Here is a 16205-nt window from a genome sequence, read left to right on the forward strand (position 1 = left end):
TCCCAAAAGGGATATTTACAGAGAAAAAAAAGGGTCATTGTCGCTGTAGCATTCATCCCTAAACCGCAGAATCCGTGATTAATCCCCTAAGCAGAAAGTCATCCACAATATTAGCTTCATAAATCTACAAAGAATGCTGAGTAGTAGCGCAGTATATCACCTAATTTAAACTGCCCCACTCACCTCTACTGTGCATTCTCTTTGTTTCTTTTTCACTCGGTGTACTAACATATTCTAGATAACCTACTATGAGATTCAGGGCCTCAGTAACACGGTTTTTTGGACTTTGCTCCTTATCAAAGCATCGGATGTAGCTGAAAGTTGACATATGTATATTTTACAACCACACACAAATTTTGTCAGCATTATCAATAACCTAAACCCGATAGTTTTAATTTTTATAGAGTAAAAATTATCTAGCCGACGCCATGACCAATGATTACGAGCCAAGAGTCGAAAAACATTCATTACATAAGCAAGGTAAACACCGTTTGACGAAATGTTGCCCGCCCATCCACCAGACAGAAACTCATTCAGCTTGTTCCATCGGCTCTGAAACCCATAGCAGTCAAGAATGGCTAACAGGATTTGGAATTGTCCCCGTGGTTGCAAAACTGCATTTGTCTTACGACTTGCAACTTTATACAGTCAAGAGAAAGCCCGTGGCCATACTTACTATAGCCTGAATAGGTAATTATTCAGTTTCTAGTTTAAATCCAATGTTTATGGTCTGATTTGTATTTAGCGTAACGTGATTATAATACTTGTAATGTCATTCAGGATTTTGAACATTTCCATTAACTATTCACTATGCCACCAAGAGAGAGAGACAGAGAGAGATTGTATGTAAACAGTCTTTATATAACTATTTTTGTTAAAATAAGATTTTTGTCCAAAGTAAATACAAGATTATATGTGCTAAAATCTCCAGCAGACCAACGGATCATCCGATATAATTTTTTTTCTTCTTCTTTAGGCCGTACGACCGTGTTGGATATGTTTTGGGCATGACTGCAGGTGCAGTGAGGGTCACCGTCAACCGTGCCTCCAGTTCCGTTCCTTCACCATCGTCAGGATCACAAGCGCCGCCTGTCCTTGATAACTTTACGATTGGTGCCATTCGCCGCTGTATCCACAGAAAGTTTGCCGAGAAGGAGCATTTTACTGTTGGTCCCTTGACAAATGACCTCAAAACAGCTGGCATTATTCCGGAAATGACATCATGGGCTTCAGTACTTCGACTCTTGCATTCTATGGGATTCAAGTATGAAACTTCCCAATATAAGATGTATGTAAGGAAGAAATCTCTGGAAATTGTATGCCGCCGGATAACTGCTCTCCGTGATCTACGGCGCCAGCGGGAGGAGGGGAGAGTGGTCGTTTACGTAGATGAAACCTGGTTTACGACAAGGATGGCCCACAACAGGGAATGGGCAGACACTACGCAGGATGTCACCAGCCCCACTTACAGTCGTCAGGTTCCTCCTGGAGAAGGTGAGCGTTTTGTGGTGGTGGCAGCTGGCACGAATGAGGGCTTTATAGATGGTTCATACCTGTGCTACCTGGCCAAGACTAATCAGGGAGACTACCATGCCGAGATGAATGCAAAGTTGTTCAAACAGTGGCTAACGACGCAACTTCTGCCATCCCTTCCCGAGCCATCTGTACTTGTGCTTGATAATGCACCATATCATAGCACACTGATCGAGGAGAGTCGATGCCCCACATCAGCAACCAAAAAGGCAGATCTCGTCAGGTAATTATAATGACTTCCAATATATATATATATATATATATATATATATATATATATATATATATATATATATATATATATATATATAAATATATATATATATATATATATATATATATATATATATATATATATATATATATATATATATATATATATATATATATATATATATATATATATATATATATATATATATATATATAAATTGTTCGAAGAGTCAATTAACCTATTTTAATGGGAGCTTTATCAAATTGCACTTTATTGCTTGTACTACATGTAACAATTTATGATCTATCTTTAAGGTATTAATGTTCTATTATGTTCTCTCATCAGGTGGCTAGAACAGCGCAGGATATCGTTCCGACCTTCTGCCACACGCTCGGAGCTGCTGCTTATTTGCCAAAAGAATCGGCCGGAGCGAAGGTATGAGATTGACAACACCATCCGTGAATGGGGCCATGAGGTTGTGCGTTCGCCCCCCACTCACCCCTAGCTCAATGCAATTGAACAGGTGTGGGGGGTCATGAAGAGACACGTACTTTCCTCCCTCCGTCGATTTACTCGATCCGACCTGCAGGACAGGTTGGAGGAAGCCAGGCTTTCTGTTACCCCGGAAGTGTGGGCAGGAGCAGTTCGACAATCCCGTCATTTCGAGGAGGAGTATTGGGAGTCGGACAATATCCGAGAGACAGCAGAACCAGTCATCATTAGCCTGGCCAGTAACGATGAGGACGGGAAAGATGATCTTTTCCTGGAGAGTGATGATGACTGCATTTTGTAAATAAGTCATGAATAGTTTTAGGAGTTTTATTTGTACATCTAATGGGAATTTATAGAAGTAAAGTGAACATAATTCATTTATCCTTTAAAATAATTACAACATATAGCAAAACAAATAGTAAAGATGATAATGCAATGAAGGAATGATACCATACTTTTTCTTTAGCTTCAGCATCGGCAATAACATACCCAGTTGCCATAATTTGTTAACTTAATGAAATAACCTATCATCTAATGTTGAACTTAATTTCTGAGGAGGCCATGGCTTATTGCACAGTGAAAAACATGACAAAGACTTTATGAATGGCGGAACGATACATAGATGTGGGTGGGGTATCCGTGCTAGCATAGTAATACTACTGTAGCAGTAGTGCCGCAACAGTAGTGATAGCAGTAATATACATGAATTTAACGTTTAGGCCAACTGCTGGGATCCTCGAGGATCATTTAGCACTTCTTACAACTACTCGAGAAATTAGTTTTTATAGCCAGAAGTTAAATTTTCTAATCCAACAATGCCCATGATAGCCTTCAGTGTTATCCTGAATTATAACGAGGCCAACGTGGGTGGAGCCTCATGAAGTCATCATTCTGACGATAATTATTGGTGAAGGTTTAAAGCCAAAATACGGTACCGGCTATTTTTTTTCAGTAAATAGGTAGATAGCCAATAAATAAAAATGGCTTGACATTGGATATAGCAGTTACCAAATCAAGCTTGTCTACTATGTTTTTGAAAATTACCAGCTATTCCCTACATCTTGTCAATCTGATTGTGACCTATAAAGTAGACTGTAATTTCTTAGGAAACCTATTTTGGGAGTTAGACTAATAATCGAAGTGTCTTTGTATTTATTAACATATTTTGTTGGTTTGTTCATTATGACAATTATCAGTGGAGAGGTTTCAGAGTTCATAAAGGTGTACTGCTTTGCTTGTATTTAAATTTTTATGTCATTGTTGCCAGAGGTCTAGCCTTCGTTACGTATAGCCAATCATCCACCGAGAAGAGGGAAGAAATGCTGTCATAAGCTACGTAACGAGTGCGTTCGAAACCTTTTCTCTGAGTAAGTTGTCCCGTCTTCAAAAAAAGTCACTTTTACATTATAAGTACCAAACTTATTCAACCTACGTAATGCAGAATACAGTCAAAATTTATGTGTAGATATAATGTGTATTCTGAATAAGCGTTATATTTATGAAATGCATAGATAAAAAGTTATTGCGAAAAAACCGTGTTACAGAGGCCCTGAATCTCATAGTAACATTCTGAATTGTGCACTCCTTCCACCAGCCTATCATCCTCCATTCTCTCCGCATGGCCATATTATCTCAACATTTTCTGATCCATTATTTAACCTATACTTTTTAGGTAATCAAGACAACCATCAGTAGGAGATAGGTTCATCAGGTTAAAATAGATACATTCACATCTAATCCCTTGGAGCATTTGAGGCTCGAACTTAGCTTTTACTGTAGTACCGTTCATACTGTAATTATGAAATATCCTGTCCTTACCTCTTAAAATATGTAAGGGAAAGGGATGACTGAAAGCGCGTGGGTCATTGGTTGCAATTAACAAAAAATAGCTTTATGTTTAACTTAGGAGGGAGCCTCCGATAAGCTTATGAATGCAGAAGCAAATCAAACAATTTTATGAAAAAAAATTATGTAGATATAGTGACACTGAGGAATAGCAATAAAATAGATAATAAATAATGCGCTTGTATAATTGTTTAAAGGAATTCGCATTGTGTTTTCAAGATTACTTTACAACCACGATATACTTATTTACCGAGTTTATGGGAAATGGGCTTCTCTCTCTCTCTCTCTCTCTCTCTCTCTCTCTCTCTCTCTCTCTCTCTCTCTCTCTCTCTCTCTCTCTCTCTTAGTATTTATATCATCATTTTCAATCGCAATTTAAACGTGGCCGTTTTCCTTCACCGAAAATGTTGAAGCTATTCCGAACTACCGGTAAACGGGAAGACATCTTCGACAGACAGCAACTCGATATTTTTTTTCTTTTATTTATCTGTATGTTTATTTATTTATTTATTTACATATTTATTTTCCACTCTTTCCAGTCCGATTCGGGAATTTTGTTTTCGCTTTTGGTGAAGATTTCAACACCCTTGTTGATGAAAAGAGCGGAAAAAATAAAATATAAAAGAAGAGTTGCGAGAGTAGCTAGAATACGGCCCCAAGGAACTGGCTTGGTCTCTCTTGAAGCATTTCTCGGCTGCGTCTGTTGATCGAGGAGTAAAATTCTGGCCCCGCGTTTGCAATAACTCAGTTATTATCCAAATTCAAAGCTAAGAGTGTAAACAAGGGAATCACTGCAAGCTTCTTATTGCGAAATTGGTTTATCTTTTCGGCACAAAATCATTTCTTTTCACTATAATAACATCAATTTATCCCGGCGAAGACTTCAGGTAATTCCTATAAAATTTGTTTGCTCTGCAGTGGCAAGAAAAATCAATTTCCTAAAAAAAGTTATTTTCCATAAGAGGGAAAAATGGTAAAGTTATTGCATGAAAATCTTTCATAATGCTTCAGGAAAAATAGAGGAAAAAGTCTACTTTCTTTTCGACAGAAGGAAAGTTATTTTTCATGTCAACTAGATTCAACCTTTTATATTCGAATATTTACTCTTCACCCTGGAAAAAAATGTTAGGCAAGAGCTTGTGAAAAAATTATTGCATGAAACAGTATTAAAAAAAATTAGATCTTTACATTCTTTACTATTGAAAACATTTAGATTCCACTGATATTACTTGAGGAATTAATATATTAATAATGAATATATTAATCTGATCCTTGAAGCACAATGGTGCACTGAAGACAGCAGATGCCTCCTAATTCATGGTATTCATGAATTAGGAATGAAAGCCATTTAATTATAGTTCCAAGCAGCACCCTCGCAATACTAAACATCTAATTCCATCCTTCACCCAAGTGAGGCATGATTGTCACACAAAGTTACAAGGTGCATTTCAGGGAGGTCGGTAAATATGTGACCGTACCTGATAGCGTGAATGGTGGGTGGATGAAGGTGGATGAAATATAAAGGTATTTAGGAATAAACATAATGAATGTTAGTAGGCTGAAGTGGCAAAATGCAGGGGTGAAACAATGGAGGTGACAGGAACTTTGCCAAAGAGACTGAGATGAGTCCTGTATGCAAATGAAGTGTGGGCACTGAATGCTAACAAAAAATTTGTGGAGGAAAGCCTATTTCAGACGACCTGACTTTCTGCAGGCTGTTGTCTTCGGGTCAGTGCCTTGGATTCCAGAGAGTGCACTGATGCGTGAACGACTCCTATTATGACTACGGCTGCTTCCACACAGGTGGTGATGACATTGTTGTTAGCACTGATATTACAAATGCCAACACTCCTATTGTTGCTTTACACAGTGTATAAAAAGTAAAACAACTTTTTCTGAATCCACTTGCATATCAAATGTTTAATAAGCATAGGCTATTATTTTTAATTCTAAGTAGTTGCTAGAGATTGATTCCTAGTTCTGATCCACACGACGCCATTTTCGATCTAAAACAGAGGCAAAACACCAAAACATAAAATTTCATACTAATAAAATACAAATCAAATAAAGGTCACACTCGAGAATAATTTTTTATAAACTACATTATCATAAAAAAACACACTACTCAGAAAAGAAGAAAACAGTTACTTAAAACTAATACAATTCAGTGAATTACAATAGCCAATAAAACTAAGAAAAACAAACTAAAGACGAGAGAAAAAGACATCAAATAAAACACAGGACTAAGAAACATTAAAAAAAACAAACACGAAAAGAAAAATTGCACAATAGATAAATTAGCCTAATGACTGGAAAGCGAGAGCAGATAGAAAATCAGTAGATTATAGATAACGGAAAGGAAGACTGATCTTGGTTGGGTCATGGCTTAAGTTTTTTAATATATATGGATTCTAAAATCCTTAAATCACACAATTTTGAACAAGAATCTACAAATTAAAAATCCTTTATACTTGTTCTTGCCTGATTCCATCTACTGAAGTTCACGGATGGAAGACTGCTGCTTGACTGCTAAGTCTCTCTCTCCCTGTCCTGTCACTGATCACTGCATGCTGGCAGTATCTTGTTTTGAGTGCCTTTATGGAACTAGCCAAATACCCCACTTGGCAGTTGGGGCACGTATAATAATAAACAATACCAGAACGCAATAAATCAGGTAGTTTATCTTTGAAAGGTAGTAGGCTTTTTATTGTAAATCATTACTAAAAATTAATTTAAAAGTAATCTGTGGATAAACTCTATCAAAACAGTATTTCAATTCCCTCTGAAGTTGCTAAATTGATCTACTAATGTAAGGCAATTTGCAGTAAAAAACTAATTCACGAACTGTGACAACTGGCACTTTAGGACTATAAACATTTCCCAGAAATAGCCTATTATGTTTAAAGACCAAATTGGTTGGGTAACCATTATTTGCGAAAATTTTTACAAAGAATTCTATCTCTTCATGAAACAAAGTGAAATTGGAGCATAAATTATAAGCCCTATAGATTGAAGTATTGTTGCATATAATTTGAAAATGTTTGGACAGTGACTGAAAAAACTCAAACCTAATCCTGAAAAAGTGGGTTTCCTGTAAACAGAGAATGAACTCTCGGATTTGTCAATGAAAATATCTAAAAATGTCATTTTATTATTCACTCCCTATCTAAAGTAAATTTTATATTTTCATGTTTGCTATTTAGATAATGAAGAAAATATTAGCCTGGTGTTCATTTTCAAAAATTAAAATGGTATCATCAAAAATCGCTTATAGGGCAAAGGTTTAAAATGTGAGGGGCAATCAATCCTCCAACCACTTTCCCTCAAGAAAACCTAAAAACAAATTAGCAAAAATACATGAGATTGGGCTACCCATTGCTAACCCCATCTGCTTGTAAATACAACTCACCATTAAACAAGAATCACGTATCTTTACATGTTGCCTCCAAAAGTGTCTGGAACTTATTCCTAGGCAAATTTTTGAAAGAGTTCCCATCCTTATGCATTTCATTCACTGCTATGTCAATGGTTTCATTAAGAGATATGTTCGTAAATAATGATTCAGTACTAAAACTGCATACAAAACTGTGAGGTATATTCAAATGCTTTAAGTCATTAACTAATTCATATGATTTTTTTAGAGAATAAGTAGCGTCCGTTATAGCATTTAAAAAGGGTACTAAGAATTTCGCTTAATTATATGACGCGGTATTACAAGAAGCAACGACCGGTCTTCAGGGTACGTTCGGCTTACGGATCTTCGGTAGTCCGTATAAAATTTAGCGACCTATTTATTTTATCCTCATTCAGGATATTCCTATGATAGGGGTCTGTATGTGGCATTTTCTTAAATTTAGTAGTGTCATTAAGTATGTATGTATGTATGTATGTACTGTATGTATGTATGTACTGTATGTATGTATGTATTTATGTATATATAATGGTAGAAAATTTCATTGTCTGCGTCAGAACACGGGGCAGCAATGCTTGATGGTAGACACGGTGCTCTGTCAGCTCTGTCAGTTGCCCTTTGAGCATATGAAGAGAATATCATAAAAATATAAATCTCCAGATTTTATAAATACATTTCTAACTTATATGGCATATGTTGCTCATCACTTGATATTAATATAAAACAACCTGGTGTTCAAGGTATTACTAGGATTTAGAATAAGTAAATTATTGGCATATGGAGATTGGAAAATAATCAATGCAATACTTTTTAGGGAGAGTTTATAAGACGAGTTCCCTTCTTCAAGTATTTTTAGAATTAAGAACAGCCAAACAAGCCTGATTGTAGCGCTTGTTTGGCTGTTCTTAATTCTAAAAATACTTGAAGAAGGGAACTCGTCCTGTAAACTTTCCCTAAAAAGTATTGCATTGATTATATTCCAATCTCCATATGCCAATAATTTACTTATTCTAAATCCTAGTAATACCTTGAACACCAGGTTATTAGTATCAAGTAATGAGCAACATATGCCATATAAGTTAGAAGAAGTATTTATAAAATCTGGAGATTTATATTTTTATGATATTCTCTCCATATGTTCAAAGGGCAACCGACAGAGAACCATGTCTACCATCAAGCATTGCTGCCCCGAGTTCTGACGCAGACAATGATATTTTCTACTATTATAAATACATACAGTACATACATATATGCATGCATACATACATACATACACACACACATACACACACATACACACACACACACACACACACACACATATATATATATATATATATATATATATATATATATATATATATATATATATATATATGTGTGTGTGTGTGTGTGTGTGTGAGTGTGTGTTTATGTATATACTTATTTATTTACATATGTACGTATATATATATATATATATATATATATATATATATATATATATATATATATATATATATATAATATGTGACACACACACACATGTATATACTTATTTATTTACATATGTACGTATATATATATATATATATATATATATATATATATATATATATATATATATATATATATTGCTAACAGTCAGCATCCTAACATTTAGTTTACTCTGGAGAGGGAAACAAATGATAAGCTCCTTTTCCTCGATGTCCTTGTCTTCAGAGACAACAATGGTTTCTATACAGGTGTATTCCGAAAAAAGTACTTTTACAGTGTTGGGTATGAATTTCTATAGCTCTTGTTTTTTCATCTTCAAAATGAATACTATTTCAACTTTATTACATAGAGCCTTTACTCATTCCCCAACCTGGGCCATGTTTCATGTTGAAATTACATTCTTATTTACTTATTTTAGGAATAACTGTTTTCCTACGAGGCTAGTCTCCAGAAGGCTCTATAAAATGTTGAATGCCAGAATGAATCCAACTCCTACCATCGCAGCAGTACCGAAAATGAAAACTATGCAAATTTCTCCTACCTAAATGACAACACCTTTAGGAAGAAGTTTCTTGCCATATTTCAAAGAATGTTCTCAGCTGTAGACCTGAAACTGATACCCAAGAATCCACGCACTATCGGATCGATATTTAAATTCAAGGATTGTCTTAGCCATCTCTTGTCTTCGAACATCGTTTATAAATATGTTTGCCAAGGATGTGATCGTGGGATTCACGTCGGATGCACTAAGAGGCTACTACGGATTCGCATAGATTCCCATGAAGGTGTAAGCTACAGAACTGGATGTAAACTGTCTAATCCAGACCACCCGAATATAAGAAATCATGTAAAAATGTGCAAAACTGATATTAATTATAAGATTTTTCTATAATAGGACAAGCCCAAAATGAAAATGACCTCAATATACTAGAATCTATTATCATAAAGAAGACGGTTCCAACACTAAATACTCAAACAACCTCTGTACAATTGTTCATCGCTTAACCATTTGTTTATGTGTTTCTTCTCTCGTCCTTTCTTGCTTTTCCTGGGTTCTTGAGAAAACTTGTTTTATTCTTGTTACTGCTGTGGTTTAGCTATGTCCTGTGCCTATTCTCCCTGTTTTTATTTGTCTTATAATTTATATGTATATATCGATGTTTTAATGTGACTTTTTGTAAGAAGGTTTTTTAATCATTGCAGCCTTGAAAATGCGACGATAGCAATTGACGTGAAACGTCGGCGTAATAAACTAATTGTAACAAGGGTGCCCTTTCCCTTCGCTTCGAGATTGTATCCTGAGTCGAGACTCACCCTACTTGGATATATATATATATATATATATATATATATATATATATATATATATATATATATATATATATATATATATATATATATATATATATATATATATATACATATATATACATATATATATATATATATATATATATATATATATATATATATATATATATATATATATATATATATATCAAGAAAAAATATATATATATATATATATATATATATATATATATATATATATATATATATATATATATATATATATATATATATATATATAAAAATCATTCGTCTCTTTTTGCATTCTTATCTTTATTGAATCGAATTCCCTCACACTGTGCCTTTCACCTATATCTTCCGTGCCCTTCCATGTTGCTTTGAGGTTAAAGCCTTTACTTTCTGAATAACTCTTTTGTTATATTTGCGACAGCCTGTAAGTCTTCATATACTCCTCCCTCCTAAACTTCTGAGTCTTACTATCATTTCACTAAACCACCGTCTTCCATTCTACTACATTTCGAAATTCACCTCAAAGACCTCTGATTCCTTCTTTCACGTATTCTTTTTACCCTTCTGATGTTCAAGAAAATTGCAAAATTTTGCCAGTATGCATTCGTAGTCGTGATTGGGACCCCAAATACTGCGCCATACCAGTTTGAAGGGAAAGCCAGTTATCTTCATATTTCTCACCCTATCAACTCATATGCCACGTACACTCTACAACAGCTGCAACTTTTTTTCTCTCATTTGCACGCAACTACCACATTTCCTTTCCGTGTAGGAGGGTTGGCTCAGCGGTCTCCTCTTGCATTATCGCCTTGGCCTTCATAGACTACTGAAGTCTCTCCAAATCTTTTGCACATACATTGCTAACTTTTTTTTTTTTTTTTTTTTTGCTTCATCTGTCATTATCTTTTATATTAATCTCAGAAACCTGTACAAATCAACTGCTTCCGTTCTAACCCCAGTCCACATTAATTTGCGCTGCCCCATCCCCATCTACCTGGTAATCCCTTACCCACGTAACATTCCCATGGCTCAGATTTACTCTCAGTTTCCTCATTCTTGCAAATACTTACAAACTATTTTACTACTACTTTTCAATATCACCAATCAACACTCTACTATCTGCAAAATCAAACTATATATATATATATATATATATATATATATATATATATATATATATATATATATATATATATATATATATATATATATATATATATATATATATATACATACATATATATATACATATATAAATTTATACACACACACACACACACACACACACACATACATATATATATATATATATATATATATATATATATATATATATATATATATATATATATATATATATATATATACATATATATACACACTACAAATGTCGCAATATCAAATTCACACACGTATATATATAAATATATAAAAAAATTTCATATACATATATATATTTGTATATATATATATATATATATATATATATATATATATATATATATATATAATATATGAAGCCCATAAAACAAAAACGTGAAACCATATATTTCGCTACTGGTAGAATATGGACAAAAGTTACAATGGTATATATACAAAAACATGAAGGTGTGGCCTTGGCCTCCGATGTTAAGGAAATTTAATAGTAAAATTCGCCACGACCATAAAATTTAAAACAGAATGGGAAAAGGACGGAAAACTTTGATGTATGATCATAAGAAAACAGAACAGGTATGCATTTACAGTATATAGAAAACCCACCTTCGCTGTCTCCTATTCATTGTCTTATAAACGTCTCCGTAAAAATCATGGTACCTATTCCTCAGAGGACTTAGATAAAAAATCAAGAATTTCATATACATTATATATAAAATATACTACAGAGGTATTTGTAATATATATATATATATATATATATATATATATATATATATATATATATATATATATATATCAATTTTCATATAATTCAGTAAAAAAAAGATTGGAATCTGCTATCATCAATCAAACCAACAATATGAACTAAGGACACGTGAAATCGGACGCCATTGAACAATGTTTAAGAAGATGACCCAAGAAACAGATCATCGAAAGAGAAAAACCACTAGATCTTTATCTAACATCTGAACGTTTTTGTTAACAAATTTTGTTTTATAGAAAGGCATATGTTTATCATAAGAAAATCGCAAAATTTTCTGTTACTCTTTTATTCCTCTTCAGCCAGAGGCAACATTACGAGCAGCAAAGAATACACAGGAGTGAGCAGGATAGTCTTTGAATGGTCATTAATCTTTTTCTTCTCCTTGAGACCTTTCGGAAATTTTGTCTTGTCATTCACTATGTACAGAGAAACAAATGACGTTAATTACCTATGGAACGAACAGATTCTGTTATGAAAGTAGAATTGAGTTCAAGGTATATTAAATATAAAGTGTAATACACGAGATCAAATAAATCGATACATTACATCTGTGACTTTTATGCATAGTACGGTTAACTTTTCAACGCTAGCAAAAACAAATTGCAAGTGTTACTGTCCCTTCCCCCAACCAAACAAAAAGTCAGTCACTCAAACTTGAGTCTTTTTTATTCATTGTTAGTTAATTGCCTTTCAGGCAGTTTGCTTTCAGATTTGAATCAGTTAGGTTGAAGTTTCCTAAAGAGTAAATGTACATTGCTCCTTAAATCGAGCAATAAGAGACATTATATTGCTTATGAAAATAGATGACGATCTTTTTTTCCGACAGAAAGCTTCAGTGATGAGAAGTGAGCTAAAATTATATCGCCGTGATTTTTGTTTTTGCTAATACTGTTTCGGGTTGTATGCATTAACAACATCGTTTCCTTGTGTACAGGAAATAACTACTGCTTCAAAGCTGAGCTTCAATAAGACACGTAAAACACTTTGCTGTAGGGTTATGGACATAAAATGAATCAGGCCATAACGTTAATCACTTTAGTTTCCAAGAGGCTTACTTGTAAATCTTCAGTTATTTGTTAAAGAGATTGAAGATAAGGACGGAATTCTGATTATTCATTTGCTCCTATACATATCTGTAATAAGGGCGGTATTTTTGGGCATTGCCTCCTACTGTTAATGGGTCGAGTAAACCTGTTTTATAGAGAATATGGCACCATGGTGTAATACGATCGAAAGTAAGTTGGAAACTTGAGGCAGTTTTACTGGTTGTAACATTAGTACTTTAGAAACTATACATGACTCTCATATCTGCACTTTTTAAATACGAAAGTTTTCTTGGGTACTTCTTCATTGTTATGTTTCAGATTTGTAAAATGTTCTTTTGACCAATCTTGGCACATAATTTTGATATTTAAAAAACACTCAGTGTACATTTTGCCACACTTTTAAACATGTAACTGATAATACATTGGTATCGAGCATGTGTTTTGGGTCTGCAATGTTTGTTACTGATTTGAAAATTTATGGGTAATCAGGCAAGTTTCTTTACAAATACTCTTTGTTGCATACTCTAGCCGACAGGCTGATTGATAATCAGACATGTGCTTTGATTTTTTCATAGTTTAATTCGGAATGTTTACGAGTGTGATATATGATGAATCACGCTGACTTCGTATATTTTTGTTTCCCTCAATTGAAAATGACTTATAGAAATTGTCTAAAACCTTCAAATCAACATTATTATTATAAAGTACGTTTACAAATATATTATTAAACTTCCTGAAATAAAAAAAAATAAACGTTTTCGTTGATATCTACGAAAAATATTACAACGTAAGTAGCTGAAAGCCTGCAGGCAACATAATTCCAAATCACTAATAAAGGAGAGACTGCCACGTAGCTCTGTAGTAGGTATTAGCTTCCAAATGCATAACACGCAATTGATGTCCATATATCTATAATATGGGTTTAAATCCTGTGATCTTCTTGAAAAGTTTTTGGTATTTAAAGGAGTAAGCGGTAATTAGCTGGGGATTTCCTCTCTCCTGTGTTATGTAAAATTATCCTTCTGTTATATTTTCTGTCTTTTTTTATAATATTTTGAAATCAAAAGTTGACCTCGGATGTGTATTCTGTCTAGGATGCCATTACTTTTACCCATCTTCGCATTCCATCAATTTACGGAAGTACGTTGATGGGGTCGGTGAATAATTCATGAAAGCAATTTAAACGTTAAAAACAACAAAGAATGACAAAAACAGATAGATTTGATTAGTGATAAAGTTGTATCGCAAAATCCTGAAGCCACATGTCTACTTTTGCGTCACTTATTACTTTATATCCATTAGTATTCCTTTATTAAATACTTCTGACAACACGGTACTTGATACTATGTTAAATGGAATTAATTATACGCCTAATATCTGACATTTCCATTTCATGAGCATAACAGGTAATACAAAGGAAAACAGTGTATTAAAAAACACTTTAATTAGCTTCCTTAAAATGGCACACTTACCTAAATATAAAAACATCTTAATTTTAAGCTATTATATAACACTGGTGTTTTATGACATGAAGAAATAATGCAAATGTATGCCTCTCGCCTTCCATTCCCCAAGTCTGGAAATCAGTGACATAGATAAATAATAGCAGAGGAGGGAGAAACAGAAGAAGCAGCAGGACATGAAGAGATCAGAACCATAGAAAGGTGGGACCAGCAGCGCAGTTTTAGACAAAGTTGCGAGCGGGTGCCTCGGGTCATTTGAAACTTAAGGTTTAATGGCTCCTTTGATATCAGCCGCAAGGCCGAAGCAGCGTCCTGGCCGTAACAACTTTAGAAGAGGCGAAATTAAAATAAGACTTCCAAGTTCGGGGAAGAGAGATCCCCTAAGGTTATCATCTTTTTCACATCTAAGAACAAACAAGCTTTTCAACTAGAATGTAATACGCCTTCAGTTTGACCATTGGGCCTTTATGGTGGTAGCTTCCTTATTATAGGAAACGGAATAGAAACTTTTAAAACACACTTTCCGGCTTTAATAAAAAAAAAAATTTATATTAGGTTTTTTTATGTATCGGCACTTTCAATCACAATATTTTTGCAAAGTGAACAGTCTCTTTTTCATTTTAGGCAGTTGACTCAACCTTTCCACTAGTTGTTTTGTCCCTCTCTAGTGTCTTTAAAAAACCCCATCCAATTTTCATTTTATTATTCCTTTAAAAGTCTTTTTGTCAGTTTCTTCCTTTATTAATTTGATTTTAGATATTATTAGTTGTCATGGGTACTTCATCCACGTACAATTGAACTAGAGACTAGCTAAACAAAATGCCAGGGTACTCGTGTCTATCTAGCGGGAACTAAGATTATTTTTGATACTGAAAAGATTCATCATCATCTATATATAATTCAGCTTATAGGCCTATCGATGGCATGAAAATTAATCTTTCTTGAAAATTCAGAGTAAGATATAAAGATTAGCATTATAATCTTAAACAATGCAAAAAGCAGACCAGCTATTGTTTCTGCAGTTTATGTCATACCTATTATATAAAAAAAAAATGGCTTCTTTAATGCGAAAATCTCTTTTGTATAAAAAAAAAGGAATTGATTATAGCAATGCCATTCATGTCAATGTGAATTTTGTCTACATAATCAAAATGTGCTTACCGCTGATACACTAGAAGACATGCTTACGTTATACACTGACGCAGCTGTAAGAATAAGGGAGGATATACCGTTTATTTTAGAAATTACATGGCCTTATTTGAGGGCTTCACATTTTAAGAATGATGCCGAATGAAAAAACAATGAAATCTTTAAGCTATTCAGAGAGAGAGAGAGAGAGAGAGAGAGAGAGAGAGAGAGAGAGAGAGAGAGAGAGAGAGTTGGGGTTTGTATCTAAGCGCTATCATGACAGACGAGTTAGAAAATTGAATGGTAAATTTCAAGAAAATGTAAGAAGTCTGCTTGGGTCAAAAAGAGGATAAAC

General features: G+C 33.9%; 1 pseudogene; it reads left to right on the plus strand.

The window, feature by feature from the left end:
* Positions 1 to 557: 557 nt before the first annotated feature.
* LOC136853238 (uncharacterized) lies at positions 558 to 2540 on the plus strand (annotated as a pseudogene).
* Positions 2541 to 16205: the final 13665 nt, after the last annotated feature.

Source organism: Macrobrachium rosenbergii, chromosome 27 (genome assembly GCF_040412425.1).
Source record: "Macrobrachium rosenbergii isolate ZJJX-2024 chromosome 27, ASM4041242v1, whole genome shotgun sequence".
NCBI lineage: Eukaryota > Metazoa > Arthropoda > Malacostraca > Decapoda > Palaemonidae > Macrobrachium > Macrobrachium rosenbergii.